Source organism: Vombatus ursinus, unplaced genomic scaffold, assembly GCF_900497805.2.
Source record: "Vombatus ursinus unplaced genomic scaffold, bare-nosed wombat genome assembly UNPS02014807.1, whole genome shotgun sequence".
In the NCBI taxonomy this organism is placed as follows: Eukaryota; Metazoa; Chordata; class Mammalia; order Diprotodontia; family Vombatidae; genus Vombatus; species Vombatus ursinus.
In genome coordinates this window covers 18,869,715-18,882,343 of record NW_020954585.1, presented here as the reverse complement: position 1 = coordinate 18,882,343, position 12,629 = coordinate 18,869,715, and the positions used below count along the sequence as shown (strand labels likewise).

Here is a 12,629-nt window from a genome sequence, read left to right as displayed (position 1 = left end):
TAGGATTATGGTTTTTAATCCAATCTGCTATACGCTTCCATTTTATGGGAGAGTTCATCCCATTCACATTTACAGTTATGATTGCTATCTGTGTCTTTTTCTCCATCCTTTTTTCCCCCCTGTTTATGCTTTTCTTTCTCCTTTCTCCTTTCCCCCCCTCACTAGTGTTTTGTTTAGTGCCTCCTTTGGTCCCACCTCCCTTCTATTATCCCTTTTCCTTTTCTTCCCCTTTAGCCTGATTGCTTGTTCTCTCCCTTCTATCCCCCCTCCCTTTTCTTTCCCCTTGCCTCCTACTGCCTATAGTGCAAGTTATATTTCTGTACCTAACTGATTATGTTATTCCCTTCTTGAGCCAAATCTGATGAGAATAAGGTTCAAACAATGCTCATCCCCCTCCCTTCTTTACCTCTGCTCTAATAGGTTTTTGTGTCTTTTCCTGTAATGTAATTTACCGTTGTCTGCCTCCTCCTTTCTCAGTACATTTTCTTAGCTCAGACTAATCCACTTACTTGGATCCATTTAACCCACTTGATTAAATTTTTTTTTATCATTACATCAAAGTCAACTTATATCCACCCCCTTTGTGTATACTCCTTTAACATGGTATAATAACAATACAGTTCTCAAGAGTTGCAAGTGTCATCTTCCCTTGTAGGGATGTAAACATTTTGCCCTTATTAACAACATATTGTATCTTTCTGTCCCATTTACCTTTTTACATCTCTCTTGAATCTTGTACTTGAAGATCAAATTTTTTATTGAGCTCTGATCTTTTTATCAGGAATGTTTGGAAGTCCCCTATTTCGTTGAATATCCATCTCCTTCCCTGAAAAATCATGCTCATTTTCGCTGGGTAGTTAATCCTTGGCTGCATTCCAAGCTCCTTTGCCTTACAGAATATCCTGTTCCATGCCCTACGGTCTTTTAATGTAGAGGCTGCAAGGTCCTGTGTAATCCTGACTGTGGTTCCATGATATTTAAATTGTTTCTTTCTGGCTGCTTGCAGTAATTTCTCTTTAATCTGGTAATTTTGGAATTTAACTATTATATGCCTTGGCGTTTTCAATTTGGGATCTCTTTCAGGCGGAGAGTGATGGATTCTTTCTATAATTATTTTACCTTCAGGTTCTAGGACTTCAGGGCAGTTTTCCTTTATGATTTCCTGAAGGATATTGTCCAGGCTCTTTTTTCATCATGACTTTCAGGTAGGCCTATAATTTTTAAATTGTCTCTCCTGGATCATTTTTCCAGGTCAGCTGTTTTACCCATGAGGTATTTTATGTTTTCATCTATTTTTAAATTTTTTTTGTTACTGTTTGACTGATTCTTGCTCTCTCATAGAGTCATTAGTTTCCATTTGTTCAATTCTAATTTTTAACATATTGTTTTTTTCTGTTAGATTTTGTGCTTTCTTCTCCAATTGGTCAACTGTATTTTTAAGGGATTTATTTTCTTCATTGTACTTTTTTTCCAACTGGCCAATTGTGTGTTTTAGGGACTTGTTTTCTTCAGTGTACTTTTTTTTCCAATTGTCCAATTGTACTTTTAAAGGTCTCCTCTGCCTCTCTCATTTGACTTTTAAAATCCTTCTTGAGTTCTTCTAAGAAGGCTTTTTGGGCTTCAGACCAGTTTATATTCCCTTTTGATGTTGTAGATGTGGGTTTGATGACAGTGTTGTCCTCTTCAGAATTTCTGTCTTGATCTTCACTCTTCTCATAATAGGAATCTATCGTACGTTTCTTTTTACTCATAGTGTTTCTTTATTCCCTGGCATTTAAAAAGATTAAGCTCTCCTGCTGGAGAGCAGAGGGCACTGACCCAAGCTTCTTGTGTTGGGAGCCTAGGTGTTGGTCACTGGCTTTGGGAGCTGGGGCCTCTTATGTTGGCATTTGGAGGCTGTAGGTTTCTGGCAGCTTATCTGGTGTTGGGCTGGAATCAGCAAGGCTGGGACTTTCAGGTAAATCTAAGTTGCCTGCTTTTCTTTTCCTTTAGCTTTGTTTAGCTCCTTTTAGATAAGTGCTGCCAGGTGTTTATCTGCCTAGGGCCCCTTGCAGTGCTGCCTCCCTTATTTCTGTCGAGGTACTGGGAGACTTCTTTGCTGTAGAATGCCGAGGCACCTGGTGGTTTTCTGAGCTGGTTTCCACCAGTTACCCCACCCTCATTGAGGCACTTGGAGGTACAGCTGTTGGCGTTTGCCTGCTTGACCACTTGGGCTTTGGGATCTCCTCCTGGTTGGCAGTTGGAGGCTGTAGGGTTCTGACAGCTTACCTGCTGTTGGGCTGGAATCAGCAAGGCTGGAAGTTTTTGGCACCTCTTGGTTGCATTCTTTCAGATGAATGCTGCCGGGTGCTTATCCGCCTGGGGCCCTTTACAGTGCTGCTTCCCTTATTTTTGCTGAGGCACTGGGAGACCCGTTTGCTGTAGAATGCCGAGGCACCAGAATCTCCTCCTGGTGTGCTAAAGTGGGTCTTTCCACTAGCTGGCTGGGCGACTCCTGTTTCGTACTGCTCCCCTTCCCCCAGGGTAAGAGGGGCCTTTCCCGTTAATCCCTCTAGCTAACTGAGCTACTGCATTGCTGCACCCTGTCTTTCTTCTGGTTCAGCTGTTCCAGGGTTTTTTCTGGGGTGATATTTTCTGGATTTTCAGAGGTAGATAGGGGAGGGTGGGAGCGACCACCTTTATACTCTGCCATCTTGGCTCCTGGAAGCGGAAGTGAATCAGTTCTTCTTACTTTTGTAGATAATTAATCATTGTTTGCTTTTCACCATTAGGGAGAATGAACATATTTTTTCAGTTTTCCTTTGGAGTCCATGAGATGACGTCTCATTCTTTCTGAAATAATTTTGTCAGTTAGAAATAAGCTCCTTCCAGAATAATGGTACTTGATGAAGAAAAACTCTCACCCTGGATGCCTATTAAATCTCTTTCAAAAAGCATGGAGAGCATGACATTTTTTTAATTATTTGATAAAATACTAAGCCTTTTATTAAGCAAGCACAAAATATTATCTTCTAAGATGATTTAGCATAGCGTTATCCAGGTGATTTCTGCAATATTCCTGTTAGGTAGGTTAGGTGGCAAGTATTCATTATCTCCATTTTCAAGATGGGCAAATTGATGTGTTAAAAGTAAAGCAGCTGTATTAGATGAAATCAGGAATGAAAGTAGTGGTGGAAATCTCTCAATCTTTCATTTCAGCTCTTTTGTCTCTCTGTGTTAGAACATGTCCTGCTAAATTTTCATAATTCCTTTATAGATAGTTGGGTGTGCATATGTTATATACTCAGCCCAGTTCATTAGAATTTAGCAAAACTACAAATTTGTTAGGTTTTGTTTTTATTTGGTCAGAGATGAGGAAAAAAGCATACTCCAGACTATTTTTAAAGGACTTAGGCTCAGATTTGATTATTGAGCACAGGTGTTTTGATACAGGCATAAGAGACAATTGCTACCTCCATTATTAATAGAAAATAACCAAGAGCCAAGTAGCCACTTTCCATCAGTGTCATTATGCTATTCTGGTAAGTTAGACACAGGAAGTGATACTGGAGTATGAATTAATTCACCCTTGGGCCCTTTCTGAAATACATATAGAAAGTTTATGTGGAACCTTTCTCTGTAAACTAAATCTTTCCTAGTTTTTGTTTTCCTGCTTAGGAATTAGAATACTGATTATACTAGCTGTGGGTATTACAAAATAGAGGGGATTCAGGAACAAGAAGACACCAATCAATCAACAAGTATTTAAGGTACCCACTGTCTTCCAGGGACTATGCTACATAGTGGGGAAACAAAGGCAAAAACAATACTCTCCTTGCCCTTCAAGAGCTTACAGGTATAAATATAAGGAAAGAACAAGTACTCATTTAAGTACAAACAAGATATAGAATTATAAGTAAAGTAATGGGTTTGTCAGGGGTCAAGACAGTCTCCTTTGTTGGAACATCATCCGTATCTCATCCCATAACTTTAAGTATATCCATAGATTCATTGTTAGGCCCTGTTGTCAATGTCTTTTCTCCACGTGTTTTCTCTTGGTTACCTCATCATCTCCCATGGGTTCAGTGATCATCTTTACGTAGTTGACTCCCAGATCTATATATCCAGACTTAATCTCTCTTTCCTGAGTTTTTGTGTCCAGTATCACTAACTGTGTATTAGATGTTTTAAACTGAATATCCTCTAGGCATCTCAAACTCAGCATGTTCAAAACAGAATTCATTGTCTTTCCCCAAAAACTCGCCAGGCTTCACATCTTCCCTATTTGTATCAAGGGTACCTTCATCCTTCTAGTTGCTCAGGTTCACAACCTTGGAGCCATCCTCAACTCCTAACTCTCTCTCACCCCTTATATATATCCATTAAATTACCTAGTCTCCTCAACTTGACCATCATAGCATTTCTCCCATCTTTTTCTCCACACACATTGCCATCACCTTAGTTCAAGTTCTCATCACCTTTTGGCTGGACCATTGCAATTGGTTCCCTATTGGTCACAGATCATAGCTTTAGAGTTTGAAGGGACCTCTGAATTCATTTATTCCAATCCTCACATTTGATAGATGAGAATATGGAGAATTGAAGTGATTTTTCCAAGGTAATAAATGGCCAAGCCTTTTTACTCCAAATCTACTGCTTTTTCCGTGGTCTTTTTCTGATCTAATACATCTTCTATATAGCTCCCAAAATGATAAACCTAAACCACAGTTGTGAACATATCATAACCCTTCTCAGTAAACTCCAGGAATTCCCCCTTTAGCTCTAGGATCTGATACAGACTCCTTTCTTTTGCATTTAGTGGTCTTTCCAACCTGGGCTCATATTTACCTTTCCAGGCTAATTGTGTATTACTCTTCTTCATATACTCTATGGTCTATCTAAACTAGGCTTCTTGCTCCATCTCCTTTCTCTGTCACTTTGCACAGACTCTGTGTCCCCCATGCCTATAATATTCTCCTTCCTCACCTCCACCTTTTACAATTCCTAGCTCTGTTCACACCTTGTTTCAGAAGCCCTCTCTGAATGTTCCTGATTTCCCCAAGATGCTACTACCCCCACCCAAATATTTACCTTGTATTTATTTTTATGTACTTATATATAATTATGTGCATACATACTATATCCACCAGTGGAATTTAAACTCCATGAGGGTACAAACAGTTTCACTTTTCTTAATATCAACACCATCTGGCACATAAGCAGGTGCTTATTGATTGAGTCAGTGATGATCCAAGAAAGGAGACTGAGAAATATTGGTCAGATAGGAGGAGAACCAAAAGAATAGTGTCACAAAAATACAGAAGAGAGAGAGAGTATCCAGGAGGAATGGGTGTTCAGCAACGTTAAATGCTGTAAAGAATTCAAGAAGCATTAGGTTTCATAAAAGTTCATAGGATTTGTCAATTAAGAGATCATCAATAACTTTTTAGAGTGCTGTTTCAGATGAGTGATGAGGTAGAAACCAAGGGGTTGAAAAAAGTGATAGGAGAGGAAATGGGGGCAATGATGGTAGATATTTTCCCCCTAGGAGTTTGGCTGTGAAAGGGAGGTGGAGATGGTATAGAATGATGGGTTGAGGATATAATAGCCTTAAGTAAGGGGATGTTCTTAAAGGATGGGGAAGAAATGGGTATGTTTGTGGACAGCAGGGGAAGAGCTGGTTTAAGGAAAGATTGAAAATTTTCAGTGATAGCACATGATTGTGATGGTGATCTTCAAATGGAAGATGATATCGGGAATATAATTAGAGGAGTGGGTCTTGGTGAGAAGGGTCATCCCTTCATCAGAGACTGGAAGAAAAGAAGATAGTTTGGGAAGATGATATAAAGAGATTTTAAGTAGCTAGAAGAAGTTCATGGCAAATGGCCTTTATTTTCTCAAGAATGTGTTAAGGAGGTAGTGTGGGAGGCCTGTGATGGGAAGGTTTAGAACAGCTGCTATTGGGAGTATGATGATTTTTTTTTTTACTAGACCTGTAATTTCAGTGGTATAAGAAATTCTTGATGGAGAGCCAATGCAGATCAGTACCTTCTCTATAACTTAAGAGTTTTAGGGAGTTGCTCCAGGGAGGTTACCAGTCAGGGTCAACAGTATGTGTCTACTCCATGATGTCTCTCAATTAGGAGAGAGAATCAATTAAGGAGGAGGAAAATTACAGCTTTATTTCAGAGCCAAATTCAGATTAGAGAACATAAATTTGTTGTTGATATAGCACAATATTGTGACTTCCTCTAGGGCCATTCAGCAGCATGCGAGCAGAAGAAAGTAGGCAGATGGTGGGAATAATCCAGGATGCAGGTTTGGCAAGACATGAGCAATAATAAGAAAAAGGGACAAAAACTTTGAGAATAGAATGCAGTTAACATTGAACTGGCTAAATATAAGTCAGGATGGGAAAGGAAAAAAGTAAAATCAATAATACAAGAGCACTTTCCCCAGTGAAATTTTCAGAAAACAGTACCTTTTGTGGTGCTTCTACAGAAATAGTTTATTCTTCAGGAAACATGATTTAAAATCAATTATCAGGTACCAAAATCTTCAAATTTTGTGTAAGAAAGAAAAGACAAGAAGGGAAAGTTGATCACTTGACCTTATGTGATATCTTTAATTGAAGTTACAATTCAATTCAACTCAATAAACATTTATTAAACACCTCCCACGTGCCAGGCCCTGTGCTAGGCACTGGAGATACAAATAAAAAAGAAAGACAATCCCCACCCTCAGAGAGCTCCCAGTCTAATGTCTGATGGGGGGTGCTGGGGAGGGAAAGACGACACAGAAAAGGAAGCTGGAAGGGGGAGGACATACACACCAGGGGAACCTGCTGGGATAGCGAGCTATAAGGTCCAAATTCTGCCCTACAAAGGAAAGCTTTGGGAGTTTAGGCCCCACCATCCAGCCCTCCAACCAGAGGAGAGAGGAGGTCAAAGGAGGGTAGGATTTGAGTTGGCCACTTTTTAAGTATCCAAGGCAGTCAGCAGCATGGTGAGGAGATTTAGAATCATTAGCTTATCCTGGGAGGGGCATATTATTCCACGGTGTTGATACCAAGCAGAGCCGCAGATGAAACAGTGGAGTAAGTGACGGACTCCAGATTATGTCGATCCAAATGAGTTTTGCATTACATCCTTTCTTAAACTCTGGCTTATGCCCTCTGCCCGAGTAAGACATACCTGCTTGTTATTCTTCACTCATACTTGACTTCCCTTACCTATGAATCATTGCTTGGGCCACTACTTCTGCCTGAAATGCCACACCCTTTCCTTTCTACCCGCCAAACCACCTCTTTTTTCTTCCTTTAAAACTCTATGTCATTCTCTTTTCTGTGAAGTCTTTTCAGAAAAGTTTCACCTACTTCACTGTTCTTTGACCTTTCATACCTCCTCACATCCTTAAATGTGACAATAGATGCAACAGTGTAGTTGATCATAATGTGTAGGTGTTTCTGTCACATATATTTATGCTTCGTGTGAGTGTATTTTCCTAATTTCCCTTATTTACTTCCCAGCTCTTTCATGGCAGGGAACATCAAGACAAAAAACTTTCTATAGGTTTTCCTTTCCACCAGCCACCAAGCCTTGCACCTGGTCAGTGCTCTATTTGAAGTTGTTGACTGACCAATTATGAGGGATTCAGAATGATATAAAAAAGGAAGTTTATGTTTTCAGTACTCTGGAGTTGCTTGATCTGTGAAAAATTAACCCCTTTGATATTTAATTATGCCTTTCAGGAAGCTACTCTTGCAGCTCCAAACTGACTTTAAAAGTTGCCTCCTCGGAGCGTGAAATATTCCCTGGGTTCCATCAACATCAATATAATTTTCTGTAGTTTCCTTTAATTTGTAAAGGGTGGCAGAGCAGGGTAAGAAGAGTGGTATATTCTAGAAGGAGATTTCCCAGCAAAGGAAAAAATGACAGGCTTCATTAGTGACTCAAGGCATGGAATAATGCCTTTGGGGGACAAAGATTTACATCGACTTCCTGATTACTCCCCACCTTGAGTTCTATGCAGCAGACTCCAAGGCTTGGATAACTTAAAAGACAACACTGTCTTCCTTGCTGTGGCTGGGAAACCTGGTTTGAATTCTTTCTGGTTCTGAGAACCTTCCCTATCCCAAGAATGTGTGTGGTGGGCTTTTTTTCTTTCAGCTAAAAATACTATTATTACTTAAATGAAAAACAAAACAAAGACTCAGCCCCAGTGACACACTAGAGAGGAAGGGAATAAAGCTAACATTTTTCAACAGCATATAAAATGAAGATGAAAGGGGATTTTCATACTGGCAAGTGTGGTCATGTAAGATTGGTAAGTCAGAGCTCAAATGGGAAAAATGAAACTACGTAATCAAATACAATGAAGTTCAGAGGCTTTCCCTGATTTTTCATCCCACCCTGAGCATCCCTGCTTTGCCTCTCTTGTGGTAATATATTGGAAGATTGTATTGAGACATTATCAGTGGCTAGATCACCCGCTTTGTAAGTAAACAGGGCCAATGAGATCAAACTTTAGTTTTATACATCTCAGATCTATTCTACTCCATGACTGATCACCAACTAACTCTTTAACCCCACCAAAATTCTTAATAAATGTGGGTCAGTGACATGGATGGGAGATGAATGTGTTGGTAGAACTGTCTATATCCATCACTGCTGACATTGCAAGGGTAGCAAAAGCTAAACCTACAGTATATTTGAGAGTTAAAGAATAAGGAAAGGAAAACTTTTCTGATATTTCTAACAAATAGAGATGTCTGAGAAGTAGACAAGTATGTTGCAAACAGAAAGACAGTACAGTGGGAAGCTATAGTTGTCTTGATGATAGGTAGGTATTAGTGAGTTGATAGAGGTTCACTCTATCATGTAAGGTTTTATATAGAAACATCTAGAAACTATTTGGCCTATGTAGTATGATGTAGGAGAAAGACCATTGGGTTTGAATTCTGCATCTGCTGTTTGAATTTCACCTTTCTGTCTTGTATTACCTTGGGCAAATCATTTCACATATTGGTGCTAAATTTCCTCATCTGTGCAAATGAAGATCAGAGGATATCTAAGGTTTAATTAAATTTGATTCAATTCAAGAAGCACTTATTATGTACTGTGCACAATTTTGGATGGGAGAAGGGGAGAATTCAAAGACAAACACGAAAACAGTTCCTGTACTCAGGGGAACTTACATTCTACTGGGGGCAACATGTGTACACATAAATAAATACAAAATATATGCAATGTAAATATAAACTATGTGGGTGAGAATATTGAAGAAAGACCTTAGGAAGAGTTCCTTCCAGCTCTAACATTCTATGAGTCTAAATTTCATAATTTTAGATGGCTTCATATGAATTGACCCAGGGCACAAGTATGACTTAAGAAAGATTTAATTATGAGAAGATTCTGGAAAGATGACTGAGTAGGTTAGAAAACTGCAGGCTCTACAAATTATCTGTCCAAGAAAGACAGAACATGGCCTCAAAGTGAACGTAGAGCAGCAAAAGCAAACAAAAGTTTGGATAAGGTAATTGTGCTCCAAAGACAACTTGAGAGAACCTCAGGATAGCCCGAACCTCCAGGACAGAGGTTTGGCCAGATTGAAGTGCAAACACCTCCAGGCTGACTCCCCTGCTGAATCAAAAGACTCCAAGCAGCTGAGCTGCTCAGTTGGGGAAACAGCCTTGGCTTCAAGAGCTGTCACCACCTGTATAGTGTCCCACCCAAGCAGGGGAAGATTGAAAGCCCCTCCCTGGTGATGACAAGGAGAGAGAGGACGGTAGCAGAAGGGCGGGGACCTTGCTGGCTGCGGGCACTTGCAGGACAACAGTCCCTGGTTTTGGTTCCAGAGCAGAGAGGACAGCTGAAGTTTACAGCCACTGAAGGGACCATAAGGAGCAAGAGTGTTTGCATGTCAGTGTGTCTGGGGGCCAAAGCCATGGCTTAAGGATGGAGGGGAGTGCCTGAGTTTGGATTCTCTACACAGCTCAGAAAGTAACAGTAAGAAGGACCTGAGGTGGGCAGCTAGGTGGGGCAGTGGATAGAGCACCGGCCCTGGAGTCAGGAGGACCTGAGTTCAAATCCAGACTCAGACACATAACACTTACTATCTGTGTGACTCTGGGCAAGTCACTTAACTAACCCCAAGTGCCTCGAAAAAAAAAAAGACCTGAGACCTGAGGTGCCATTTCCCATATCATGGGACTAGAACCTAATTATAATAATAAGCTGATAAAAATAAAATAAAAATGAGTAAACAAAGGAGAAAGAACCCAACCATAGACCACTGCTATGGGGGATAGAGAAGACCTGGGTTCACATTCAGAGGAAGATAGTGAAGCTTAAAAAGCTATTCTTTTTTCAAAGAGAAACATCAAATGGTCACAAGCCCAAAAAAGAGTTCTTGGAAGAACTTTCATCTTGGAAGATGCTTCCATCAATGCACATCACAACACAGTGCCATTTCATGAGTTTTGTAGTCAAACAATTCATCACTTGGTGGCCGGCCTTCTATCGAAGAGCCTCTTTGTGCTTAGCTAGCCTAGCCTCAGACAACAGACACACAATTCATCATCAGGCTCACATTCAAAGCCTGTCCAATCAATCAGTTAACAAGTATTTATTAAGCACTTACTATGTGCCAGGCACTGTACTAAGCAGCCTAGTAGAACCTGCCAGAGCTTGGACTCAGCTGGTACAGGATTACAAAATACAAAGAATTAATAAAAATGAAACAAAGAGAAGAAGCAGAAATGTATCACAGAATTTGAGAATTGGGAGGGATCTCAGTGGTCATCTCATCCAACCTACTTACTCCAGCCTCTCCTTGAAGAATTTCAAAACAGAGGAATTCTATACCCTTTGCAGCAGACCATTCTGCTTTTGAATAGCTTTAATTGTTAAGAAATTTTTCCTAACATTGATCTTAATTTGCATCTTTACACCTTCCACCAGTTGCTTCTATTTAAACCTTTCGAGGTCAATCAGAACAAGTATAGTCCTTCTTTCCACTCCACGGCCTTTCACATATTTGACCACAGTTGTCATACCCTCCCTGAGTCTTCTCTTCTCCAGGCTAATGTCCATGCCTGGTTCCTTAAACTGATCCTCATATGACAAATATGATAAAGTCAGACTTTTACAGATAGAGTTGTTTTCTTTTCTGTGCAAGTTTTTTTCTACCATTCTAGAGAAAATTGCTTTTCCTATTCCATTTCCTAGCCCCTAGTTCCCAGAAAAAAAAAATACTAAAATACCCAAATGGATTTCTGCTTTCAGCTATTTAGATGTTCTCTTCAATGTTGCAGGTCACAAGTGCCATGTCAGTTCATTTTGTATCACTCTTGTCCTTGTCATCTCATAAATTCACCACAGGGCTTCTACCCAATGTATGGGAGACCTTACTTAATTACTGGTGTCACAGAAATGGCAGTAAGCCCTTGGGCTCTCTACCACTTATCTTTCATTCTTGCCACATGAGCAATTCATTTTCATTTTCACTCATATACTGTTAACATCATTTACTCCATCTCTTCTTCAGAGTTTTTAATTTGTTGTACTTTGCAGCCTGCTCTCATTCACCCTGCACCTTTCTACTGCCTTATATGTGAAACTCATTTTTCATTCCTTAGAGACTGTAATGTTCCATGACTCACATCTATGCAACAAAATTGATGAAAAATTAATATTAAAATGATAGGGCCTTTGTTTCTAGAAGTTTGAGTTCACAAAAGGAGCTTTTCAGTTTCCTAAAGGCAGCTCAGTTCTCTTTTTTCATATTTAATTCTAGGCTCCGCTCATTATCCATTTATGCATGTTTTCTCTCTCTGTGTGTGTGTGTGTGTGTGTGTGTGTGTGTGTGTGTGTGTGTGTGTGAGAGAGAGAGAGAGAGAGAGAGAGAGAGAGAGACACTAATCTAAAAATAATATATTGGTCCATTGACTTGAATGTCATAATCTGAGCAATAGGTATTCTTCATAGTTTTTTTTCCTATGTAGGTGGTTAGTTCAAACTCTCTTTAGTGGTTATAGGAGTTCTTCCAGAAATCTCTTCAGGTTTCCAGGGCTTGATGCAATGTCATCTATAAATAGGGAGCTCTCTGGAGGACTTCATCATCCACAGGAAACTTCTCTTAAATTTGGACTCTGTGCTGGATTTCCTCCATAATACTGTCAGACATCTTTGATAAACATACATCTTCCTGTTTTGATGTTTCACTTAATATTTATGATCAGACTCATTCAGTAAGAAATAATTTTGTTTTATATCTTCCAAACAATCTTGAATAGTAGTGCCTGTGGCAGTTAGATTGTATTATAGGTAGAATGCTAGACTTGAGACCAAAAGATCTAAGTTCAGATCCTTCCTCAGACACTTCTTCACTGTGTGCCCTTTGGCAACTCTCTTGACTTTTCTGTGCCTTGGTTTCCTCATCTTAAAAATAAGGTAGCTTGCTTTGATGGTTTCAGAAGTCCCTTCCTGCTCTAAATTGATCATCTTATGATTTATGCATGAGAGACATCTTGTTGGAGATACTTAGTGTTTTCTTCTGAAAAGAATGAAATAGGCATGAATCTCTTTTATGTGCATTTGTTATAATGCCATTTCTGCTTCTTCTACAAGAACATTTAAAACTGATTACAT

General features: G+C 39.7%; 1 protein-coding gene across 8 annotated transcripts in view; it reads left to right on the top strand.

Annotated features, from left to right (window-relative positions):
* AOPEP (aminopeptidase O (putative)) overlaps positions 1 to 12,629 on the top strand; it is a 568,440-nt gene that overhangs the window by 326,548 nt on the left and 229,263 nt on the right. The gene's annotated exons all lie outside the window — the stretch shown is intronic.